Source organism: Staurois parvus, unplaced genomic scaffold, assembly GCF_062004578.1.
Source record: "Staurois parvus isolate SC_StPar_1 unplaced genomic scaffold, SC_StPar_1.0 ptg001083l, whole genome shotgun sequence".
Taxonomy (NCBI): Eukaryota; Metazoa; Chordata; class Amphibia; order Anura; family Ranidae; genus Staurois; species Staurois parvus.
This window is the reverse complement of record NW_028318879.1, coordinates 645907-673161: the sequence shown is the minus strand read 5'-3', so window position 1 is coordinate 673161 and position 27255 is coordinate 645907. Positions and strand designations below refer to the sequence as shown.

General features: G+C 39.7%; 1 protein-coding gene across 3 annotated transcripts in view; it reads right to left on the bottom strand.

The window, feature by feature from the left end:
- The window catches only part of PALLD (palladin, cytoskeletal associated protein), a 440752-nt gene that overhangs the window by 131530 nt on the left and 281967 nt on the right, over positions 1-27255 (bottom strand). The window contains exon 1 of one of the 3 annotated variants that reach the window (XM_089658597.1): positions 2956-3343. The exons of the other annotated variants lie outside the window; for them this stretch is intronic. The gene's annotated coding sequence lies outside the window, so the exon portion shown is untranslated. Of the gene's footprint in view, positions 1-2955; positions 3344-27255 lie in introns of those variants that run through there. 3 annotated transcript variants of the gene reach the window in all.

Below are 27255 nucleotides of genomic sequence, written 5' to 3'. Positions count from 1 at the left end.
AAGGCAATTAGAGAAATTCTTGTTTCTATTCAGGGACAGAGTATACAGTATCCTAACAACACAGAAAACAAACACATATGAAGGCTATACAAAGAAATATTTCATTTCCCCCTTATGTAGAAGACCTTCCCAGCATCTGCTCCTCTTCTAGAAAGTTAGTGCCCTTCAAGTCAAGGCTACATTAAGCTCCTAGTCCACTATGTCGTCTCAGCCGATGCTGGTCTCCTTCCAAAAGCCATCTCTTCATCTCTACTTTCCAAGTTTCTGTAAACACATCATTAGAAGGCCCGTCTTTTCATTTTCCTTCTCAGAATTGCTTAAAAATACATTCCTGCTGCCAGGAAACTTTGCAGTATTTTTTACTCAATAACCCAATATTAAGCACATGTCCTTAGCCACAGCATGAACCTAAGTTGCCCTGGGCTGTTTTTTCATATACCTTTCTGAACCAAACTGGTTCTTTAAAAAATGTCTCTAGCCAAACTGCTAAATGCACAGTATAGATACTGTACATATTCATGACTCACATTATGCAGGGCCAGGGCACTCCATCACCACACCACCTCCAACCTGCTCATTGGACTATAAATGACCCTCTCTTCCAGTAAGCCCACCTAAACACCTACTCCAGCCCCCAATGCCTGAAACATAGTAGGATGACATCACTGAGCAAGGCAGAGCCTTATTGGACTGATTTTGGGCATCCAAGGCACTACAGAAAGTCAATATAAAGACAAATTTTATATTATATAAATATATTTGTACTGTCTAAAACATATCATGGTTTCTGCACCACAGGGTGTTGCCTGTCTGAAGATCTTGTAGATGAGTGATGTGTACAACTATATGCAGCTTTTTTTTAAAGTTAAATATATGTATTTCTATAACGCTTTTCTCCCTGGGGACTGAAAGAACTTGGGCAACCATCTTGGTTGCACTCAATTGAGCCAATAACCCAACCAGCATGTCTTTGATGTCTGGGTGGAAACCAGAGTATCCGGAGGTAACCCATGCAGACAAAGGGAGAACATGCAAACTTCACTCAGAAAGTGTCCTGGTTGGGCTTGGAAACGAGGACCCTACTACTGCAAGGCTGAAGTGCTCTCCACTTACTCACTGTTCTGCCCAACAACAATTTTTACAAACCATACTATACAAGCATATAAACATACATAGGCAGATTTCTCTGTACCACGGACTTCATTTCTTCCTTGTGCTGCTAGTTATAAAGGATATTATGATACACATATCAGAATCTATACTTATTAACAAAATCTCTAATATCTAATCTATGTTGTAGATAGTTTAGAAATGTAACTACACTGGCTGTTATTTAAGCCAACTTTAGATGATGCAATTTTCTTTCCTACAACCACGGGTTGCAGCAAAGAAAAACTGCTTGAATCCCCCATCAACATAGTCAGTGTTGATGGGGGAATCCCTCCCGCAGAGCTATTGTGTTCTCCCAGTGGGGGAGCGTGGGGAAAGAGGGCGCAGGGGGAGCCGTCCCTTTCCCCCCTGCCAAGCAAACACAGTGATTATTGCTAGCGGCTACAGCCACTGGCAATAATCGCATGAAAAATCCAATAGGCTGGTTGTACCCAAGTCGTAGAACAATCGATTTGGGTACAATCATGGGTTCGGATCTTGGTCAGTTCCCGTTGACCCGGCTGATATTCAAACTATCTATGGCTAGCATAAGTCCTGCTAGTGACAGCCTGGTAACCTGCTAAATTACACTAATTATTGTGATAGTCACAAAAATTTCAAACATGCTGGAAAATCAGTGTTAATGTATGTCTGATCATTCAAGTATGCCTAACAAAATGTAATATTTCCACTGCATATATCTTGAGAATAAAATTGCAAGGCTAAGGAAGCCCATATATTAACCTTTTTTTGCTCAATTAGCAGGTTGGATGAAAAAAAATGATCAGATTCCCCCAACTATACATTCAATGTGGATGGGGGACTCCTTCTTGCTGTGGTATTGTATTCTGACAGCAGGAATCCTTCCTTGCAATCACAATACAATGATCAGTGATGCCACCTATAGCCGGCAGCACTGATCGTTCTGAAAAAACCCAGCTGGCTCGTTGTACACGTCAGTCGACAGATTGACTTGTGTACAACCATCTTGCCCATACAAGGATCAAGATTTGGCCGGTCCCTGCAGAATCAGCCAAATTTTGATCCATGTATGGCTGGCTTAAGGATACAAAGATATCAAATATTGTTATAAACATCTACAGAGAAAGATGGAAGAATAGATCGATAGATAGATTTGTAAATACATGAAAGGTTGCAGAGGACATACGAAGGTATCAGCAGGAGTACAGTCTGATAATACTTCTAGCTTCCTAGAGATGTTGCTACAGTGATGTAAAGGATATGATAGATAGATAGATAGATAGATAGATAGATAGATAGATAGATAGATAGATAGATTTGTAAATACATGAAAGGTTGCAGAGGACATACGAAGGTATCAGCAGAAGTGAAGTCTGGTAATACTTCTAGCTTCCTAGAGATGTTGCTACAGTGATGTAAAGGATAAGTAGATAGATAGATAGATAGATAGATAGATAGATAGACAAACAGATAGATTTGTAAATACATGAAAGGTTGCAGAGGACATACGAAGGTATCAGCAGGAGTACAGTCTGGTATTATAAGATAGATAGATAGATAGATAGATAGGCATTGGCAGTATGAAGCAATCAGGTGATAGGTAGTCTTGGGCAGCCTTTGTACCTTCTCACCTGTGAAGCACCAAGTCTGACAATGCGTAGAAAGTCGCCAGCATGCTGGAACTTCTAGTTCCTCAACAGAAAGCTACAGGCACAGAGCAGCCCTTCCAGAAACAAATGTTGGTATATATTATCTACGTTTTAAACAAAACATTTTTGGAGCACAACTTCCAGCCAAGTCAGCAATAGAATTGCAGCATCTTACCTTAGTCCTGGATCTGTAGGTACTCTAAACAGCCCCTGTGCCGGTAAACTGAAATGACGCCTTCCAGGTATGTCTAGTTTAGTCAGAGAGTAGCTGGATCACTAACTTCATGACTCAGTGATTCTGCACAGAAAAATCCCTCTTCTGCCCAGCTGCACTTTCACAATAAAAGTCCCTCCCCCTCTATGGAGAATTCTTGCATGTGTTTAAAAAAGAGGCGTAGCAGCAGTCGCAAATCCAAATATTGATGGCAAGCAAAAAACATGCCCGTCTGCCTGGCTCATTCAGGACTTTGGCACATTTCTGCAGAGTCTAAAGTACTGTCCTACAGATTGTCCACAGCAAGCCCTCTTGCTCCAGTGCTGCGGGGTCACAGTCACTGCCTCTTTGTGTAGTGTCGAAGATTCTTTTAATATACTCTGGATAGGAGCAGCTAATCCTGGAACAAAGTACACAAGAGAGCAGATAGCTGGATGCTGGGACACAGCTGCTGAGCTGGCCAGGCGACTCTCATACATAATACAGTAGGAGGAGGAAATCTACTGATGAAGTCATGGAGTGCACAATTCCTGATAGACATGCAATGGGTTTCATTGTGAAAAGACCTGACCAAGTGCAACAAGTATATAGGGTTCATGTACATGGGCACTGAGGGCATATTTCTGTGCCTGGGAGTCACCTGTGTGACAACCATATGCTGGTAAACGCAGTTCTGAGCGTATATCTATGTACAGGGATCGATGGACTCTCCTGGACACAGACTGCCTACAACCAGGGATATACATCTGTATCTTTACACATATATACACTCAGATCTGCATTCGCCAGCATACAGCCTCATCATGTCATTGATCTGTGCAGGCAGCTGTATGCAAAATGTGAAAACCTAGCACAGAAATACAAATGATTGTTACGTATTACGGCCATATGTACCTGTGTGCTTCAGCCCTTACAGGTGACATATCCAGTATAAATACAGTATAACTAGTAAATTAAGTCTAAGGTCCCATACACACAATGAGAATATCGGACAAAGGATCGCCCATTGTTTTTTGCCTGCTAGTCTCACTTCGAAAGTGAAAAGGTTACTAAAGATATGAAAATTCTCCTATGAAAGAAAAGAATTTCGAAAGTGATTTCATGTATTGTATTTTCGGATGACTACTGTACTGATTAAACGAAAATCGTACAATCTGGAATCGTACGAGAAAAATTTTTGGATATTGTTGCATGAATTGCTGTGATCGGCTCTCGAAAGCTGTGTACTAACAATCCGATTATCAGACAATCGGTCCTCGTACAGGGCATTAAGGATATAGACACCCATATCCACACTTTTTGCTACATGAAAATATATAGACAGACAATTAAAACTTCAAAAAGCGCATAAAAAAAGTTCTAGGAATTCTTGCTTATCCATAAACATAGATGTTCACTTGTGTATAATGGTCACCATACATGCTTCCAGAAATGATCGATTTCTTTTCTGATCCGTCCCGATAGGAATAGTCAATCAATAGTCGACAACCCAATATATCAAATGACATGCTGGGAAGTAGATTTCAATTGATAGTTGGAAGATATGATCATAAATTATCAAGTGCACCCCTATTTTTACCATGCAATCTCATAATCTGACTCACTGAAATGCAACCAAATTCATGAGCAATGCATCCCAGTGTTGCCAATTGATACAAAACAATAATTTTTGATCAGCTAAATTTGATCTAATCTGTTTTAAATTGAGGCTAAGGCAGGCCATAGACTATGCAATTTTCTCCTGCCGGGAGAACACAATGATTACTGCTAACAGCTGTAACTGCTAGCCATAATCGCATGCTAAAAATCTGGCATGCTGGTTGTACCCAAGTCGATCGACGGACTGACATCGGTACACTCAGCTTGCCCATAGATGAATAGAATCTCTGCTGGTCCATGTTGGACTGGCCAAGATTCAATCCATCTATGGCTAGTTTAAATCAGAAAGGGAATTATGCCTGCTCGATTGTTTGTCAATTCAATTGTTTTGATTGATCAGATAATAAAACTGAAGTGTGTTTGGCCACAATTAGGCAGATGTAAATAAGTATCCTCAGTTTTTTTTCAACAAAAAATGGAAAGAAAAGGTATTTTTTTTTATGAACTCTAATGCTTGTATAGTTCATAAAGTAAGTACACTATAAGAAGTTTATGTATGTATATAGTGCAGTCCCTTTAGCAGAGAACAACACATTATCATGTCCATGACCTTAGAGAAATTTAGATTTATTGAAGCTATCACAGTTATATAAACACATGGGGATTCATTTACTAAAGATAATTATAGACATGAAACACAGTCTGCACATGCATTAAAGCATGCTTGTTATACTCCTGTGGAACCTGAGGGGTTAATCCTCTGCACTGTGTAAAAAGGCTGTTTGATTTTGACTTCTCTGCCCCTCCTCTTGTTCAAATGTCCACACTGATAAGACAAACTGAACCTGTAGCCCTTCTGCACATGCTGACTTTAGTGTGTATTGCTAGACAGGTTTTTTTTTTTTCTTGGGAGAGTGCATGTGATCAGCACGGAGCCAATCAGCACTGTCCAGACAGAGGTCAGGGGTTCTGCATCCTCCTAGAGCAGAGAGAAAACTCCTCCTACAAGCTTTAACCAGTGCTCTGTTGAAGTCACAAGACTGTTCTAACTGCTGATGAGAAAAGGTATTTAGCAGTTTATATTTACTAAAAATAATAGCATTTCCATGTTCTGTGTACTGTGGGGGACTAGCTAGAGTGAATGCAGGGTCCTGGGTTTAGTAACACTTTAAAGGACTGAAGAGATCATCCAATGAAATGGGAAATTTCAGCATGTAATAGTGAGTAATTCCGACACGTATTATCATGGTCTTCCCCTTACACAATCTGATAAAGCAATGGATGAATGTGTCACATTTCTGGCTTTATCAGGCTGTGAATGACTCTCACCCACTTAATAACACATTTCATTAGAAGCCATTAACCACTTCCATACCGGGCACTTTTACCCCCTTCCTGCCCAGGCCAATTTTCAGGTTTCAGCGCTCTCACACTTTGAATGACAATTGCGCAGTCATACAACATTGTACCCAAACTAAAATGTTATCATTTTCTTCACACAACTAGAGCTTTCTTTTGGTGGTATTTATTTACAGCTGGGGTTTTTATTTTTGGCTAAATTAACAACAAAAGACCAAAAATTTTGAAGAGAAAAAAACAAAAAAAACACGTTTTTCTTTGTTTCTGTTATAAAAGTTTGCAAATAAATAATTGTTGTTCATAAATTTAGGCCAAAATATATTCTACTACATGTCTTTGGTGAAAATACCCCAAATTAGTATTTATTATTTTGTCTGTAGGCAGGTTATAGAGTTCACAAACTATGGTATAGATCTGAATATTGATCAATCCTGAAGTACTGACGGCCAATCTAATTTCTTGAGGTCCAAGAATGTCAGAACAGTACAGATATCCCCAAATCACCCATTTTTACAAAGTAGACAGTCCGACGTACTTCATAAGAGGCATGGCAAGTTTTTTGAAGTTTTATTTCTTTCCGAAAAATTATGACAAAAAAATTACAATGATTTTCACAATTTTTTTTTTTTTATTACATACTGTCACCAGTGAAGTACAGCGTCATCATATAACTGGCATGGCGGTGATCAGGGACACTGACTGGTGACAGTACAAAAAAAAAATATATTTTTTTTTTAATTATTTTTTATTACATTTTTTTTCTTTTTTTAAGATTATTTTTTTCATATTTAACTAATGACCAAAGCAGTATAATGTTACCATAGTAATATTGTACTACTTTAGGGAAGTGATCTATATTTTCTTTTTTTTTTTTTTTTACACAAATTTGCTTATAGCAAAGAATTACTTTGCTATAAGCAAGCATTTACCTGAATGAAATCGATTCATTCAGGATTTTTTTTTCTTAACTGTGATTTGGCCACAGCTAAATCACATGATACAGCTGGGCTGTGATTGGCCCGGCTTGTGCATGTGATCGCTGTGACCATTCACAGATAGCCACACTTGTATACAATGGATGGCTTCCTATCATGCCATCCATTGTATACCGCTATCCGGTGCCCGCTGTGTCCTCCGGACACAGTGAAACACCGATCGTCGGACGGGACCTCTGTACGAGGTCCCGATCATGTGATCACTGATTGGCCAATCAGTGATCACATGCAAAGTAGTAAGCAAGATGTCACTTCTGACATCATTGCTTACTATGTGTGAAATCTGTGAATGATCACAGAGGTCACATGGTACAAGGCTATTCACAAAAGCCTTGTACCATGTGACAAGCTGTGACCAATCACAGCTCACTCTATTTCTCAATGAGTGCAGGAATGCACACACAGAGAAAGAGAAATGATTGCTTTTACATCCTATATGGGTGTAAAAGCAATCAGTGTAAAAAAACAAAAAAATCTCTATCACCCCTCACAAGTAGTACAGTGTCACCATGGTGACACTGTACTGCTAGGGTGACAGTATGTAAAAAAAAAAATAAAAATAAAAAATATTATAAAAAAATAAAATAAAAATGTAAAAAAAAATGTTTAAAAATTATAATTTTTGCTTATAAACTAATTTGGATTTTTTTTTTTTTACTAAAAAGATAACGGAATAAATTTTGGCTAAGATTTATGATGAAATATTATTTATTTGCAAAATTTTATAAAAAAAACACTTTTTTAAAAATTTTTTGGACATTTCATTTACATAGCAAAAAAAATACAAATCCCAGTGGTGAATAAATACCACCAAAATAAAGCTTTATCTATCTAAAAAAAATGGTAAAAAATTCATTTGGGTACAGTGTTGCATGACCGCGCAATTCTCATTCAAAGTGTGATAGCGCTAAAAGCTGAAAATTGCCCTGGTCAGGAAGGGGGTAAAAGTGTCCGGTCTGGAAGTGGTTAAAACCAAAAATGTAATATATTGCAGCTTAGCAATCATTAGATGTGGTGGTTGCATTAGTTTTCTTTGTTTAGGCTTTTTCCCCTCTGTTTGAAGGAGGAAGGAGAAACAGAGACACCTCTGGACAACAGCATTGTCATTCCGGGGGGGGAAGGTTTGTCTCAACCCTCTAAGGCCATGTTCACGCCAGTGCAGCCATGTGGGCCACAATCTACACATTCATAAGAGCCCATTCATTTGAATGGGCTGCTGTGCCCTGAGACACACAGGAAAGAAGTCCTTGCATTTTTTAAATTGCAGCCCGCACTGGAACTAAGGTTCCCAGTATGGTTGTGATTTCCAGTGCGGGCGGCGTGCCATCAGGGTTAATGGCACCTGCCCGCGAGTCCTTCGTTTCTCTGTGTGGGTGGTTGCGGCTGCCGGTATTTGTGTGGGTCCCGCGGCGGCACCACCCACACAGATCAGAACCTAGTCTAACTGACACATCTGCAGGACAACTTATTCTGTTGAAAAACAACAGACTTGCTGGCTGGATAACCATACAAACATAAAAGAAAGGAAGCCTAAAAAAAAGAAAACAAATGAACCAGCACATCTAAGAATTGGTATGCTGCAATATAATCAATGTTTGCTTTTGGGTTTAACAAAGCTTTAAAATTTCCACCTTGTTTTTGGATAGTGGAAGAAAACTGTAGAGACTACTGTAGTGGAAACCTGTAACCAGAAATGCCCCATGGGCTGCAAGGCATCCTTACATACACATCGCACATACATTGCTCAAAAGTTTAGATGATTGCTGTTGGCTTGGCCAGTGTATGTCCCTTCCGGTATCCAACTGATGTTTGGTTCATCCAACTTTTGTTGAAAAAGCCTGACGCAAAATTGTTGGCCGAACAGTGCCTACATTCAGTCAGATGCTGTCACTGTTTGGGTATTCTGACAGCTCACAGGCTAATGAAAGAAATCTGTACATGTATGAAACTTTTTTCAAGATGTGGTTTGCCATTACAGATAATTAACATGTAATTCAAACTTAGTTGTCTAAGATATCTCAGAAAGATACAATTATGCTGTAAAATGTTCACTGTAAATATAGAATCTTGATGAAGAAAACTGCAATTTAGCCGGATCGGGTATTTGAAGAAGACACCTATTAAGCTGATAAAGGTACAGAAAAATACGATAAACCTGGCAAAAAACGGTTTGCCAAACACTTTACTGGTGCATGAACTACTTTTGGCCTACAATATACTATTTCACAATCAGAAGGCATTTTCTAAAACCAACTTTTGCAGAGGCTTCCTGATCTGATGGCCAACAATTTGCAGTAAGCATTAGCAGAGTAAAATAAATAAATAAACCAATTAATACATTAAAACAAAAACCTGGTACATCGGTTACATTCAAATTGTTCAGGCATGGCCACTTGTATAATCTGTAGAACAATTAAAACAACTACACGTTGTCCTCAAAGGCTGGTTATCTTACCATGTTTTGTAGAGTGGAAGGCTGGTTGAAAATGGCAATTTTTTTATTGAACTGTATTGTTGCTGTATTGTCTCCCTGTATATTGTAAAGCGCTGAGCAAACTGTTGGCGCTATATAAATCCTATATAATAATCATAATTCTGTGCTTTGCCACCACGTCTTCTACTTCAAACCTTGACATGAAAGCCAGGGCACTACAAGTCATTAGTGTTAACATAACATTGATCATAAAACTCATTGTAACTATTTAAAGAAGCTAGTGAAACACTATGACTAAATTGTATTCCTAGTACATAAATGAGATAAAAATAGCAGAGCATGTAAAGAAGCCACATGGTTCTGGGCAGTGAAAAAGACCCCTGCTCCCACGACAAAGGTTCAAGGGAAAAACCATTGCTGAGGTCATCACTTGATCTATTTTAACAGAATGAATACATCATCCTCCTACTCGAAGATAAGTATATATAAACTTCTGAGTCACAGTTCTGTGATAATACAGGAAAGTTAGTACAAATTTCTTCAGAAAGATACAGAATGTGCTGATAAAACAACTAAAATACAAAAAAAGGTAAACAATAGAGAAGACAATAAGTACCGAAATTGAGATGATTATCATCAGCACTGGGACAGTCTGCCAATATCTGCACTATCGGCAATCAACAAAGTACTGATGGAACATTTCCAACTAGTCCTATTTTTTACTTTGTGACGCCTTCCATGTTCACGGTTTAAAAAGCCAGTTATAGACCTGGGTAGGTGACCAGGTTTTTTCTTTGTATGTTAATTTTGGAGGTTCAGTGGGTGCATTGGACACCCTGGCTGCCGTTGTGCTACATGCTGGGTGTCAGGTGCGCTCCCATGACCTTAATGAGGGGTGGGCTCCCTCAGGTTCACCTGCCCTTGTTTCTATCCATTTAAATGCATGTGCCCCCATTGTGAGGACTCTCTAGATTTATAGAGTTAGGACCACAGATACTCAGGGTGCCGTGATGTGGCTCTGTGGCTTATGTATGTATTTGCAAATGTGTGCTAACTAAACCCCTGTTTTTAAATGCATGTTCTTAGACATGTTAATTTGGTTTTTGATAGTTGGCTAACTGGCTGGCAGTTTGAACTGGCTTTCTTATCCCCCTCTTTTGATAAGTTATACTTATCCATGTTCCTTGCCGACAATAGCCATTATTAGACTGAGGTAGGCTAGCAAGTTGAATTGGATAGTCCTATTTTTTACTTTGTGACGCCTTCCATGTTCACTATTTAAAAAGCCAGTTATAGACCTGGGTAGGTGACCAGTTTTTTCTTTGAACATTTCCAACTACACTGAGCCTGGGTTCACACTTGTGCTGTGCAACATACCGCTTGTGATTCGCACAGGAACCGCACCGCATTCCTGTGCAAATCACATGTGAATTCTGTGTGGTGCGATTTGAGCCATACATTTTGTATGGCTCAAATCGCACCACATTTGCACCAAAAAGATGCAGAACCTTTTTTTTGGTCCACACTAGAATCGGATCCCATGGGTGTTCATACCCACGCGATCCGATTCTGCACATAGCACCGCATTCTGCGAACTGATTTCGGGGTGTTGTTAACTTAAAATACACACCCGCAATGGTTCATGTGAACGGGGTGCGGTTATGGTACTGAAATCGCACAGAAACTGGTGCAAATTTTGCTCCACATCAGTGTGAGCCCAGGCTAAACTCTCATCCAATGTTCTTATGTACAGTTGTGGCCAAAATTATTCAACCCCCACTGAAATTGAGTGTTTTGGCCAGTTTGACATTGCTTTTGATCATTCAGTCATCTTGCTTACATTTACATTAAAGAGGCACTTGTAGGTCAGACAAATATAACATAACAGTTATAATGAAATAACCACAAATGTCTTTTCTGTGCTCACAGCATTATCAGTTTTATTCAACCCCCAAGTGACATTCAATCTTAGTACTTAGTACAGCATCCTTTTACAGTTATAACAGCTTTTAAACGTGAAGCATAGCTTGACACAAGTGTCTTGCAGCGATCTACGGGTATCTTCGCCCATTCTTCATGGGCAAAGGCCTCCAGTTCAGTCACATTCTTAGGCTTGCGCACTGCAACTGCTTTCTTTAAGTCCCACCAGAGGTTCTCAATCGGATTTAAGTCTGGTGACTGCGATGGCCACTCCAAAATGTTCCAGCCTTTCCTCTGCAACCATGCTCTAGTGGACTTGGAGGTATGCTTGGGATCATTGTCCTGTTGAAAGGTCCAACGTCTCCCAAGCCTCAGGTGTGTGACGGACTGCATCACGTTTCCATCCAATATCTCCTGGTACTGAAGAGAATTCATGGTACCTTGCACACGCTGAAGCTTCCCTGTACCTGCAGAAGCAAAACAGCCCCAAAGCATGATTGACCCTCCACCATGCTTCACAGTAGGCAAGGTGTTCTTTTCATCATAGGCCTTGTTCTTCCTCCTCCAAACATAGCGTTGATCCATGGGCCCAAACAGTTCTAATTTTGTTTCATCAGTCCACAGAACACTATCCCACAACTTTTGTGGTTTGTCCACATGGCTTTTGGCATACTGCAGTCGACTCTTCTTATTCTTTGGAGACAGCAAGGGGGTACGCCTGGGAGTTCTGGCACGGAGGCCTTCATTACGCAGTGTGCGTCTTATTGTCTGGGCTGAAACTTCTGTACCCACATCTGACAAATCTTTTCTCAGTTCCTCAGCAGTCACACGGGGACTTCTCTCCACTCTACGCTTCAGGTAGCGCACAGCAGTCGAAGTCAGCATCTTCTTTCTGCCACGACCAGGTAGCGTTTCAACAGTGCCCTTTGCCTTGAATTTGCGAATGATGCTTCCTAAGGTGTCTCTTGGTATGTTTAACATCTTTGCAATCTTCTTATAGCCATTGCCCTTCCTGTGAAGAGAAATCACCTCTTCTCTTGTCTTCCTGGACCATTCTCTTGCCTTCACCATGTTTGTAACCACACCAGTAAATGTCTAGAAGGAGCTGAGTATCACAGTCATTTTAAAGCTGCCTAATTGGTGCTTATTATGCTTGATTGCTGCTCGGTGACATCCACAGGTGTTTTCAATACCTGATGGAAAGCACCTGTATGAACCTCTGTTCTTCAGAGTGGTAGTCTTTAAGGGGTTGAATAATTGTGGCAATGAAGAAACCACATAAGAACCATTTACTACTGTATTACATAAACAATTGATGTCATTTTAGTTGCATTTGGGTAGTTACAACGTCCTTGTAGGATTTGATTCTGAATACAATTCCAAATGTACACTATAGTCCCTAAACCCCTTTACAGCATTGGGGGTTGAATAATTTTGGCCACAACTGTATATATCTAATCTGAATATTATCTATTCAGTTATTGGAAAATAATTATCTAATGCATCTTTCCCAACCAGCGTTATGTGGAACACAGGGTACCTCCTGAGGTACCTAGGGGTTCCATAAGCTGTGAACAATGACAAATTGATCTCTCACCTACACTGACCTCCACTGCAGGGGTGGCAATATTCCAATTACCACCAATGTAAGTTAAGGGTCACTTCTACGCTGACCACTAATGTAAGGGGACCACAATTTTTACTGTCTGTGCTTGTTTTCTGTTATTATAATTATGTTTTTATTGTATAGAACAGGCAAATTAATAAAAAAAAATAAATCTACTCTAGGAGTCAAATCCTATAATTAGATCACTTTACTCCTTAAATAAAACCTTAATGCAACTTATTGATCCTACTGATGTACCTTGATTTATAGGTATAATCAATTTTAGCAGGGGTTCCCTGAGACCCGAAAATATTTTAAGGGTTCCTTTGACATAAAAAAAAGCTAAGAAAAGCTGATCTAATGTGTATAGTTTAACTGGCAAGTACAACCACTTATATTACCCAGGAGACCAAAGTGGTTCACAATTCTATATTTTAATCAGATACACATACACAAGATAAACATATAAAACATGCCTGTAAGCACACTGCTACATCTGCTGACACCCCTGGTCTATTAATCTCAGGGCCAGGGACGGACTGACCATTTGGGAACTCGGGCACTGACCGAGGGCCCGGAGTCAGTAGGGGGCCCAATGAGATGCCCCTGGTACCTTTCATAGGCTTTTTTGGGTGTGGTTTGAGTATGGGCGAGGACACAGGGGCCCTATGATCCCCTACTGCCCGGGGGCCCCATGAGTTTTCAGTCCGCCCCTGCTTGGGGCTTTGCTTTGGGGGAGAGTTTAACTTCCTACCACAATTGTACATCTGTGGCTAGTCATTCAGGATTGTATAGTCCACCAAATGATCTTTTATACTAAATTTGTTTTATAAATCTTTATATTCACTTTTGCAGACACCCCTGGCTGACAATTCTCAGGAGAAAATGTTCTTCCAATATTCACAGCTGCTTATGTGCTTATTTGGTTGCAATTTAATATTACTATTCAGCAAAGTTAAAATGTGATGTAGGATGGTGGCGCAGTGTTTATTTTTTTATCATATTTGAAGATGATTAATCCTAGAATCTCTCCATACAGTTATATTGATTCTGGTTCTGGATCTGGTGTTTCCATAGTGAAACAATCATTTGAGACACACAATGTAACGTAATATTTTTGCTGCTATTTCGAGTTTTTTTATTCTTTGTATCAAATTTTTTTCAGTTGGTAATCCTTTAAAATGTGTTTATTTCATAGGTCAGTTTACTGTATCAGGCCTCTGCTTATGGGCGTCCAATACACTGCATTCAGATCCATCATTTATACCAATCTGAAAACAGCAGTGTGATGGGCCCATTGTTAAGGAATGCATTTGTAGTTGACTCCGCCCCTGCAGGTGGGTGGAGCTATGAGTCATCTGCTTAAGATTCTGGTGATATATAGAGAGAAAGGGCTTAGGCTTCCTTGGCTCTGAGAAAGAGGGTTACCCTCGAAATGCATCAGCCGGATTTGGCCCCTAGATGGCTCTTCCTTGATGATAGGGTCTTTGGCTCATTGTGGATTAATGCATCTTGTGACTGTCTATCTATATGCGATCTGGCACCACTTGTTTGTGAGTATAATATTTTATCCACTCTTTATAAACAGTTATCTGGGATAATGCGCTAGGCTAGTGCGCTCTTGTTTTATTCCTTCTGCAGCTGCATCTGGACTCCGCCTGTCTTATATGAGAGCTGCAAGGCTCGGCCCACCCATTGGAGTTTCGCACACATCTGAGTTCCACCAAATATTTCTGTTCCTAGCCTTCCACACCCATGCACAGGAGCTTTTGACATTATTTCACTATGGGCCAATTAACACTGCTCCATGAATAACTCATTCAGGGGTGGTGTAAACATCAACAGTGTGTAGAAAGTATGCACCTCAGAACATATGCATGAGTTCAGATGCAGTACATACCACTTTTTATGCAGGGTCTTGCTGCCAGCAACATCCTGCATAAATGTAATCCATCTGTGTACATTAGGGGACTCACATCTGAAGTCCCTAAACTGGACACACACATAACAACCTTAATGTAAAACCATGTACTGTTGTGTCAGGACCTAACTGAACACTAAGGCTAGCCATATAGGTGGATGATGTAATCTCCCTTGCCTGGCGCCCGCCATTGTGTTCTGACAGCCATAACTAAAAGCTGTCAGAATACCTGAACAGCAACTGCATCTGACTGGATACACTCACTGTTAAATCAACAATTTTCCACCAAGCTGCTTCGACAAAAATCAATTTGCGTCAAGCTAGGCGTTGCCAACAGGGCCACCAGCGGCTTAATTTTCAGATGATTTAGCAAGAATAGGCAGACATTCTAGCCATGCACGGCAGGCTGAAAGCAGAACTAAACTCATCAGCAGGGGCGGATTGACCATTTGGAAACTCGGGCCCCGCCCGAGGGCCCGGGGTCAGTAGGGGGCCCCATGAGATGCCCCTGGTACCTTTTTCATAGGCCTTTTTGAGTTTGGGCAAGGACACAGGGGCCCCATGATCCCGTTGCCCGGGGGCCCCATGAGTTGTCAGTCCACCCCTGCTCATCAGTTTAACAGTTTTAAAAAACAATTATATTCCCGCCATGTGCCAGGAATGTAACTGTCACATTTGCTTGTGCTCTCAACCAAACTGTCAAACCATCAAGTGGCTGGTGTCGTAAGACTACTTTCACACTGATCCACTGCAAAAAACACAGCAAAAATGCATAGGTGTTTTTACCGCGCTTTTGTCACGCTTTCTGAGCATTTTTAAAAGACACGACTTAAAAACTGCACCATAAATGCGTTTTTGAGGCGCTTTGCAGATATTTTCCATTGATTTCAATGGGAAGAGGAGTTTTTGGGGCATTTTTTTTTAACTCACCAAACATGCCCCAAAGATGCTGCAAGCAGGAGCTTTTACACCACACTGCAAGCGCAGCGCCTCAGTGTGAAAACGTACATAGATATACATTCACATACACAGGGAAGCATTTTTCTTGAGCTTTTCAGGCTCTTTTTTTTAACACAAAAATGCTTCAAAAACTCCTCAATGTGAAAGTAGCCTAACTGATCACATGGGCAGCATCATGGCAGTTAAACATCAAACAGAGATTAACATGGCAGCTTCTTTGTCTGAAAATGATAGCAGAGTTTATTTCCGCTTTAAATTCAACTTATTCCCAATCAGCTAGTTTTGCATTACATAGTAAATCAGACATTAATCCGGTCAGATCAGAGCCACAGCCCCCTTGAAAAACACAGAAGTGAGTGAAATCATATATTGATGTTGCAGTTTAGTTAGAGAGTATTTTTGTGAAGGGGAGATCTTCAACAGTAACCTACATATTTCTTTCAGTTGAGTACTCATTTAAGGCAGTGGTCTCTACACTGCGTGGACTGAATCCAGCGCTTTATTCCCCTTTATCTGGCCCTCGGGACACCATTCCCCCCACTGACACCAATAATGGAGCACTATTGCTCCCACTGATACCAATGATGGGGCACTATTCCTCCCAATGACACCAACAATGGGTCACTATTCCTCCCGTTGATACCAATGATGGGATGCTATTCTTCCCAATGCCACCAACAATGGAGCACTATTCTCCAATACCAATGATGGGGCACTATTCCCACTCCTACTGACCAGAGGTGCTATGTCTTTTTTCACTCCCACTGACCACCAAATCAGACATTGTTGACTCACACTGACACTGGGGCGTTTCCTACTTCTGGGGGCCCACAGTCCCCCTAATGTCTGAAGGACACTTTGTTTACAAAGTATGGAGATCCCTGATATATGGTGTGAACATTAAATGATGTAACATTGCTACTGATAAGGTCTAATAATATGTAATCACGAGAAAAAAAACCAACATTTATGTAATTTTTATAAACAGGTTATGGCTCTGTGTTCATTGGTACTGTTTGCAAAAGGTGGCATTCAAATAACAGCTGTCATTACTGAAGGGAAAGTTGAATATCACTATCTCACCTTCATTTCACATACCTTTAGGTGTGATCATCTCTTGCAGAATTAGCATATTCATCCATGTATGTATTTCACACCTCTTTAACATTAGCTGTTTGTGTTCAGTGGCTCTATCAGAGGTGAAAGCCCATACACAAAGGGGAATACCTGGCTGTTACTAATCATGGGAATGGCAATACAACAGCATGATCAGTATGTTAGGTATGTGCCATTCCTAGTTAATTATGTAGTGTTTGTGTATTCTTCCATGGTACCAATAAATAAAAGCTTATCTGTTTATATTTGCAATAGCGACTATGGGCTAAATCAATTAAATACCTGGGAGACAAATATTTATATTGTATTATATTCTGTAAATTGTGTGAATTCCCTTGTAATAAAACATTGGAAAAACACATCATAACCACAGCCTGTCACAGTGGATGGCTTAAAATAATTGAGAATTTTCCCTCCCAAGAGGTGCAGTGATTAATAGGCACTTTTCAGCCCTGGAATTACCTTTGTGTACACAGTAGGTATGGGTGCACTATAATCTGGGCCATCATTACTATGTATGTCTTTTTCCCTACATACAGCTGTCACACCCCTAATTACACAATTTACAAACAAATAGTACACAAAAAATAATGGTCTGAACCACTTTTGACTTTTTTCACCACTTTCCTATACTGTCCCCTCAATATAACAAACCTAATCATTTACAGCCTTGCTCAAAGGTTTGGAGGTTGATTTTCTTAAGGCATGCACTTAACAAGTGCAGTTCCTCCAGAGCTTACTAAATGAGATAAAGCTTCACTTTTTACACAATACCCAATCACATGCAAGGAAAAAAAAACAACAGCATTTTAGCATGGACATGATTTGATGATGAAGTCAGCAGAACACCCCTTCATTTACGAACCTCTGGAGCAACTGCACAGTCTATTTGCCTTTAGTAAATCAACCCTACAGTGTAGCTTAATACTTATTGCAGACAAATAGTATATTTTTTATATATATAAGTCTATATATCATACCAAAAAAAAAGAGGGCCAAATGAGGAGAAATGAGGGACAGAGGGATATGGCTCCAAAAGACTCACTTAATACATTCTCATTGCACACTTTCCTGGGCAAGGCCTGAGGTAAGGGAGTGGTGTAGCAACTGTCAGCAGGTTAACTGGTACCAGCATAGAAAGGAACATGTCCCCAGGACACCATGATCCATAATCAGTAGTCCAATATTTATTAAAAGCAATCGCATACCAACAATACCTACACACCCTGAAATGTTGCCCTTGTATTTGTTCTAAATGTTTAGACTATTGATTATGGACTCATAGTGTGCTTGTGATATATATCCTTTCTTGGCTTCAAAAGAGGGACTGTTCCCCAAATTGTGGACAATGGAACACCCCCAGCTGCCAGCAAAAGCCAGTTCTAAAAGCTCTATTATTACTATTTTACAGGATTTATATAGCGTTGCTATATAAATCCTGTTGCCTGCTATATAAATCCAGTTTGCTCAGCACTTTACAATATAAAGGGATATATATTACAATATTTACAATACAGCAACAATACAGTTCAATACAAGAGGGTAAGGAGGTCCCTATTCCTGGGAGCTTACAATATAATAGAGAGCATCCAGTGGTACAAGAGGTAATAACTTTAGGGGATGGACTGATGGGAGAAATAGAAGATTCGGTTATTAGGTGAAGGCAGGATAGGCTTCCTTGAAGAGATAGGTTTTCAGGGATCGCCTAAAAGTGGGCAGAGTAGGTGCTAGTCTGACAGACTGGGGTACAACGTTCCACAGGATGGGGGAAACTCCAGAGAAGTCCTGGAAATGAGCATGAGAGGAGGAGACAAAGGAACTAGAGAACAGGAGGTCTTGGGAGAAGCGGAGAGGATGGTTTGGGTGATATCTAGAGACAAGATTGGTTTGGAATTAATTTGGGGCAGAGTTGTAAATGGCTTTATAAGTTATTGTTAATGTTTTGAATTTTATTCATTGGGCAATGGGAAGCCAGTGGAGGGGTTGGAAGAGAGGGATGGCAGACATGAAATGGCTGGTAAGGTGGATAAGTCTGGCAGCAACATTCATGATAGACTGAAGAAGGGATAGCCTGTGATTAGGTAGGCCAATTAGTTAAAATAATCAAGGTAAGAGATAAGGGAGCAAATATGTTGCTTAGTGGTTTCAATGGTTAAAAAGAGGCATATTTTAGAGAAGTGAAGTCTACAAGATTTGGACAGTGATTGGATTTGATGTTGAAAGGACAAAATCGGTGTCCAGGATTACACCTAGTACCCTGGCATGAGGAAAGGGACTGATGGTTGAATTATAGATCTTGATGAAGAAGTCAGGAGAGGGGGCAAGGGCTGGAGGGAATATTAAGAGCTCAGTTTTAGAAAGAATGGGTTTGAGAAAGTTGTGTGATGTCCATGCTGATATATCAGTTATTAAGTTAGTAATACAAGAGGAGACTGAAGGGGTGAGATGAGAAGGGAGATAGATTTGTGTGTTATCAACATAGAGATGGTACTTGAAGCCATGGGAGGTAATCAAGTGACCAAGGGAGGATGTGTAGATGAAGAAGAGAAGGGGTCCAGGGACAGAGCCTTGGAGGACCCACACAGCAAGAGGAAGTGGAGAGGAGGAGACAGAGTTATAGGTAACACTGAAGGAGCGCTGTGATAGGTAGGAGGAGAACCAGGACAAAGCAGTTTTGCAGGCCAAGAGAGTGGAGTTTGATGAGGAGGGGATGGTCAACAGTATCAAAAGCTGCAGAGAGGTCAAGCAGTAAGAATGTGGAGTAGTGGCCATTGGCTTTAGTCACGCTCTGTGGAAGTGCCTGCATTCACCACTGTGGCATCACATGTCAAAGAAACCTGAGTTGGCCCAGCAGAGTCATTCTATAAGTGTTAGTTGCCTGGCTGTGTTTTGCTTCTGTCTCCTGTGTCATAGTCCACAAATAAGATTGTAGCACATTAATGTAGGAGAAAAAAAAAAATTCATTATCTCTTCTCTTCATCCAGGTCAGCAATACAGAAAGCATTAAAGCAGCAACTACAATGTATCAATGTATTGGCATGACAACTAGGCTACTGACATTTAAGCCTAAATAGTTCTTCTGTGCAAGTGGACCTGCTTGAGAACTCTCAGTGCAGGAGCACTACATGCGCTACACCTTCCATGTTCCCTATGTCTAGGAATGGAACATTTCACCTGCAATAAAGTTATATGTCACATCCATTAATGAGAATTTCTACATCTCATGATGCAATGGTATGGTGACCTACACAGAAATGGCTTGTTGCCTGGATGTTATGATTATCCTTTTACTTCCATACTTTGAGCCACTAACCCAGTGTAAGTATTAAGATGAAGACTTCTAACTTTATTGACCTAAAACTAAAACTGCTGTTTGCCTTCTCTACATGACTCATTTGCGGTGATGTTTTATACATATCTATATAGGAAAAGGAGAAATAGTCTAAGATTAAAATATTACCATTTTGCTATACATTGTATAATGGATTTTGATTCTTGGTGTGTGATGCTCTGCATTGCCATTAATCACACCCAGGCATTTAATATATCATGTATAATAATCTCAGTATAAAAGATATATTACAAGCCTAGAATAGATGAAGAATGTTCAGTTCCTGGCTCCATATATGTACAGCCTAATACTATAGAAAACGTAGCGGCTGGCACATTATGTACTCAGTAACCTACATCTATAATAACCCTCACCGTTTGATCTAAAGAATTTTAATATTTCCCATATGAAATATTTACTGGCTGCAAAGTAATTGAGATTTACACCGACTAACCAAGGCAATGGCAGAAAAGTCAGATATAACAGACTTCAGCTGACGGTTGAGCATGCATTCCCATCTCTAGGCACATCATAAACACTCTGGCTAGCTGCATCTTTACTGAACAGCCTGGGATTCTAGACATCCTCTAGATAAATTGAATTAGAAAAACAGAATTTAAGCTCAAACTTTAGGAGAGCAATCATCCACAATCTCTCAAGCTGATCTTAGTAATATCAAGTGTAAACAGAAATGCTCACATGTTCATCTATTAATATAGCTATGCCTGTAGTATACCCATCACAACTCAGAAGGTCTGTGCAAGTTAATGACAATTAAATGTCTAGCTGTTTTCTATGGGTTAATGAATACACACACACATTTTGCATATCAATGAATCCCAAGACTTGCAATGACATAGCAAACATTAGTAAGAAAACATTATTACATGTCAAAATGCCGATTTAAGAAGGAGCATGTGTTTGACCACAAATCTTGGCAATTGTTCTAAGTACTGTGAAGGACATAGCAAGGAGGTACTTTGATTCTGAAATGTTAGCTTAGCTATTAAATGACAATAACTTGAACTCTGTTAATGAAATTGGAACATATTTCTCACACAATATTATATTTCATGAATCTGTATGCATTGCTAAGTGGTGTTTTAAATACATCCTCTAAAAGTATTTATTCCAGTGCACAATAGCTTAGAATGCAATAATGGCTTGATGAAACTCTAGAAGAGTATAACAATTCCTCTAATGCTGTATATCTAATCATCATTAGATGTGCACCTGTATAACATTGAAAATTTTAAATAATCTGCTGGTGTTTTATTATATTCATACATTTCTCAGAAGTATTGTATTCTTTTGGCTGGTACCATCTTCCTGAAAGCTAAACACGGCTACCTCCTGCTACCAGCGCCTGAAAAAAATTTACATTGGCAGCAATATACAATGCAATAAAGCCTGATTGACTCACAGTGTATAAAACTTTTCTCAGCGGTTTGCAGGGGATTGTGGGGAATTAGTATAATGATATATACCAAACAATTATGCTACAGGTATTTCAAAATATACTTAATAATGTTAACACTTCTACATAACTGTGATAATGACTGATTTCACAATAATACACAACAAATTCCAAGGAAAACAAGATATAAAGTCTGCAATAACATAATTTACCCCAACAACACCAGCAGGCGTAGAGGGTTGCACTCGCAACCAGCTGTACATCGCTACCTTAGGAGATTGCAACTGTAGAAAGCAGTTTGATAATACTCTGGAACTCTGTTCAACATCTACTCTCCCTTTGGCCATAATGTGGAGGGAGTGTTATGCATTAGTAACAATAGTAGGAGCCATCCTGCACATTGCACTTGGCATATCTTAAAGTGGAGCTCCACCCAAAAGTGGAAGCTCTGCTTGTCTGCTTGCCACGGCAAACTGACCCAGAAGTTCAGTCCCCACTTCTTCCCCTGCAGTCTTCTGCGACACTTCATAGGTCCCAGAAGACTGCAGACCATTCACGAAGTACAGTGCACTTTGCGAATGCGCAATGAGAAACCAGCTGTGAAGCCACAAGACTTCACTGCTGGTTTCCCTTAGTAAGTACCCTAAGATTAAAAACTCTTTAAGATCTGAAAATATATAATACTTTTTTTATGAACTGATTGAAGCTTTGATTTGGCCTATCATTCTTTAACATCAGTGACGAGTCATCAAGGAACTCTTGGCAACAGGCAGGGCTTTTTTTCAGCTGGAACTTGGTTTAACTCCACCACCTCTGGCTCAAGCCCTCTGCTCCCTGCTCACCACTACCATATGTAAACAGAGAAGACTGGCTTATGTATTTACAAGTGACCGCTCATCTTCCAACGGCTCCTACAGATCTGATCTCCTGAGTGGCTCCCACTTAGTTCAGGATGGGGACAAGGGAGACGCAGGTGCCCAGGGTGCAGTTTGGATGCTGAAACCGCCATTGGATGATCTCCCTGCAAGTGAGTGAGGCAGAGCCTCCTACAGTGTGCAGGGAAGTAGAGCTGGGTGCTTCAGCTTAATACAGCAACAAAAGTAAGACATATGGAGGTTGGTGGTATGCAGCACATCCCTAAACTCTGCACTATGTATGCACACCCCTGAACTCTGCACTATGTATGTAACGCAACCATGAACTCTGCACTCTGTGTGTAACCCCCCTGAACTCTGCACTTTCTACGTAATGAACTCCTGGCATTTAATGGCCCCTTAAGACCCTCCTACTGTTAGTGAAATTTAGCCACACCCACTATTTGATGCAGTTTGGAGGGTCTGTATGTGGGGGGGGGGGGTCATTGTTGAGTTCCAGCACCTATTTTCTGGGGGAAAAAAATTGATGGCAACAGGTAAGCTCAGCCAAAGATTTGCTATTGCTATATGAGACACTGCTACAATAATAAAGTCCACTCACTTTACACGGAGTCCTAAAAATACAAGCCAGTCAAATTCAGAAAGTTTCTTATGCTAATTATGGATGGGACTGCAGCCTACAGTAACACTGTCTTCTCCCTTTCTGAGAATTACAGAAGTCTGAGCTTGGAACCAGGGAACACTTGGCTCAAAATTTCTTTCAGCCTTTGATTTAGGATATGTTTAAAGATAAGGATGCTGCAGATTGTAGGGATTTAGTTGAAGGGTTAGCCATCTGCCAAAGGTTAATGTCAGAATGAAAAGTATCTTCACTCAGCAGGTAAGCTTTTCACCCTGACCAAGGATCAGTCCTTTCAATACTAAAATGTTTTTTAAAGATAGATGCCAGTGGGTTAAATTGCTCATTTATACATATTGTGCAAAAGATCCACAGTGTTTTACTTTCCCCAGAACTAACTGGGAACAAGGTGCCTAGGCAACCTTCTAGATGCATCATGAAAGACATATATCATCAAACTTCTTAACCCTAATCTGCCCAGCTCTACTCTAAACTGAACCACCCATTGGACCATGTATTGTGTACTTCTGGACATAAGATCTGCTGCAGTGTAACAATAAAAGAGAACTCCAGATACCTTTGTGCATGATTGGCCATATACAGTATTTTCAGGAAGTGTCAACTGTTATATAGAACCTCAGCTGTCCATATCTCTGGATGTTCTGATCTTTTTGACACAGTGGTAACCTTTATTTATATATTTATAATAGATATATGTATTATATGATCAGTTTGAAATGCCCAAGTTTATTAAAAGGTTTACTTTTTTAGAAGCAAAGTTTGCATGCCTGAAAGCAGTTTAAAAAAAATACATGCCCTTTCAAAGAAAGCACACTTATCTTTTTTGACCCTATGTAAAGTACCCCCCCCCCCCCCCCCACACACACACATACACACACACACACACACACACACACACACACACACACCCCAAAAGGCATGCCTACCTTCATCACAGTTGAGACATGCCAGAGATGGTTGATTAGAAGTCTATAGGGATTACCTGTGGCCAACATAGGGAAGATTTTCCCCAAAGATGTAAACACAGTGGGAAGCCCTAGCTGTAGAATGAAGGTAAGGATGCATCTGTGTATTTTGTGTGTATTTGCATGGGAAGGTGGGGGGGTTATTTAAGTCACTGGATACAAAAAAATATAAGTGAACTCTGTTTAAATACATTTAAATACATAACCTCATTTTCAGGTAACCAGAAGTGTTTTTAATGTGAAATTGTTCTTGGTTTAAATATGCTGGAATACCTATTTGGATGAAGCACTTAAACTTAAGCAGCCTATAGATTATGTAATTGCTCAATTTCCCCATTAGCACAGTCAGGGTTGATGGAGGAATCCCTCACACAGTGCTATTGTGTTTTGCCAGTGCGGAGCTTTCCCCACTGGCAGAACACAATGATCACTGCTCGCGGCAGTGATTGCATGAAAATAATCTGCTGAACCAGTCAAGTTCCAATCTTTCAATGGCCAGCTTTATATTAAAAAAATAAATAAAAATTTTAATGTAGAAGGAAGTGATCAATCATTTGGATGCCACAGTGTTTTTAATATGATATCAGAAGAGATGGTGTAAGGTCTGAGAGGTCCTTTAAAGCCATTAGATACACTGAGGAGTTGAGCCCCATATACTGTACATGTTGAGAATATCGTATGAATGATCGTCAGTTTTTTTTTTGGATGCTAGTCTCATATTGAAAGTGAAGGTTATTAATGTTAAGAAAATTCTCGTATGACAGAATAAAAATATGGAAGTAATGTAATGTATTTTCAGATGAAAACTGTACTGATTAAACGGAAATCATACAATCTAATATTGTATGACAAAAATTTTTGTGCTTGTCCCTTTGAGTAATTTCAGACAATTGCTGTGATCAGATTATCGTACTATTGTTTTGAAAGCAGCATTTTTTGTCCAATTTTCTGATCGTGTGTACAGGACTTAAAGCTTAGTATACACGATAAGAAAATCGGATAAATAAATAAAAAAATTTTCAGAGCGATTATCCAATAATTTGATCATTAATACACAGCTTTCGAGAGCCGATCAGAACAGTTCATGTGAAATTATCCGAAGGGAAAAGCACAAATTTTTCTTCTAAAATAACAGAACTAACAATTTTCATGTAATCAGTACAGTATTCATTTCCAAGCATGTTCAGAAACGAAAGATTACATTACAACACAATACATTACATTATTGTGTGAAGTTGTATTCTGTTTTAGGAGAATTTTCATAACTCTAGCAACCTATTCGTTTTTGATATGAGACTAACGGACGACCATTCGTCTGATATTCTCATCATATATACGAGGCTTTAGAAAGTTTAGAAATGGTTTTTAAATAATCCTGACCTGTCATTTTTTTCAGGCGGATTAATCATCACATTTAGACAATTACTCAGAAGTGACCTATCTAGCTGGGGGGCTGCCCACTCCATGGTCAGAGAATGATCACTCTTGCTGCATTCCTGAGTCGAATAATGAACTTTTTTTTAGCACTTTGTACTTGTAGTCAAAGGCAGGAGGAGAAATAAATGCTTTCCTTGCATCATAAACTTGGTGATGCAAGGTTTTGCTTTAGAACATCGGATAATATGAGCTGCTGGCCTCAGTATTTAGAATAAAATCTCTATATGTATGCTGCCAGAAACAGACAGGCAACTAGAATTTTAAGAGGTCACAAATGACAGAATTTGGATTGCTTTCATTGCAGCTTTCCTTTTTTTTTATTATTATTATACAGGATTTATATAGCGCCACTAGTTTGCTCAGTGCTTTACAAAATGAAGGTCGACATTACAGATATAATACAATTTGGTACAAGAGGAAACAGAGAACCCTGCTCATTAGAGCTTAGCTTTTCCCACCTATATGCATACAGCAATACATGCCAATGATTGACATTACTGTATCCATTTCTAAAAGTATATACATGTATTTTACTTTTTAATTCAGATTGACATGTTTTTATGTGTTTTTCAGATTACCTGGCAGTAGATTCAAGAATAGTGTTCAGTAATACTTTAACAGTTCACTTACGTTACACCTTATCAGGAGTTATTTGGTCACAGAGGGCCATACACCATAAACAGAAGCATGTATACAGATGTTTGCATTGCTGTACAAATCAATGACAAGCTGTAGCACATCTGAGCGCTTACATGCATACAGTGATAAATGTTTGCCCATGTGATGTTAATTCTAAAAGCTATGTGTTGTCATGGCGTATGCCCCAATAAAACACCCTAGCTCACCTACTGTACATTGTATCTCTCACTCCCCCCCAAACTGTCTTCCCTAATCCCTTACCCGGGAGGGGGGGATGCTTACTATAAGGCTCCATGCACACTAGCATTTTTTAGAAGCTCAAAAAAACGCTAGAAAAAAAAAGCTGGATGAAAAAGCTGATAATAGCATGTTTTGCTGGCTTATAGTAGCATTTTAGAAGAGTTTAGGCATGCTTAAGAGCATTCAGAAGCGTTAAGAGTTTTATTAGTGTTTTTACAGTACATTTAGAAAAAAAAAAGCTAGAAAAAAAAAGCTGTTCGTGTTCAGCATTTTTTTCTGCCGAAAAACACTCCCAAAAACTCCACAAAAACAATTTGTTTTCTGCTGCTAAATGCTGAAGCTTGAAAAACCACTATTAACCTAAAATACTGTGCATGGACACATAGGATAACACTATTTAGCTTCTAGGAGCATAAAAAAAAAAAAATGCTGATATCGGCTTCCAGGAACTTAAACCGCTAGAATGCATGATGCCTAAGGAACTCATAGGAAAGAGCCTGAGGCAGTAACAAAACACCAAAAGGAATCACCTGTGTCTTTACAACACATTCAACTAATAGATGTCTAAGACCAGCCATAAATAGATTGAAATGTGGCCCCTTCCTACTGAACTGGCTGAATTTTGATCAATCTATGGACAGGCTGGTTGTATACCACCAGCCTTTTGGATATTTTTCTGTGCAATCACTGCCAGCAGCTGTAGACCCCAGACACAACCATTGTATTCTTATGGTGGGGAAACATCCCACTGTCAGAATACTACACCGTAGTGGGAAGGAATCCCCAAACAACAGTCAGTATCAAGCT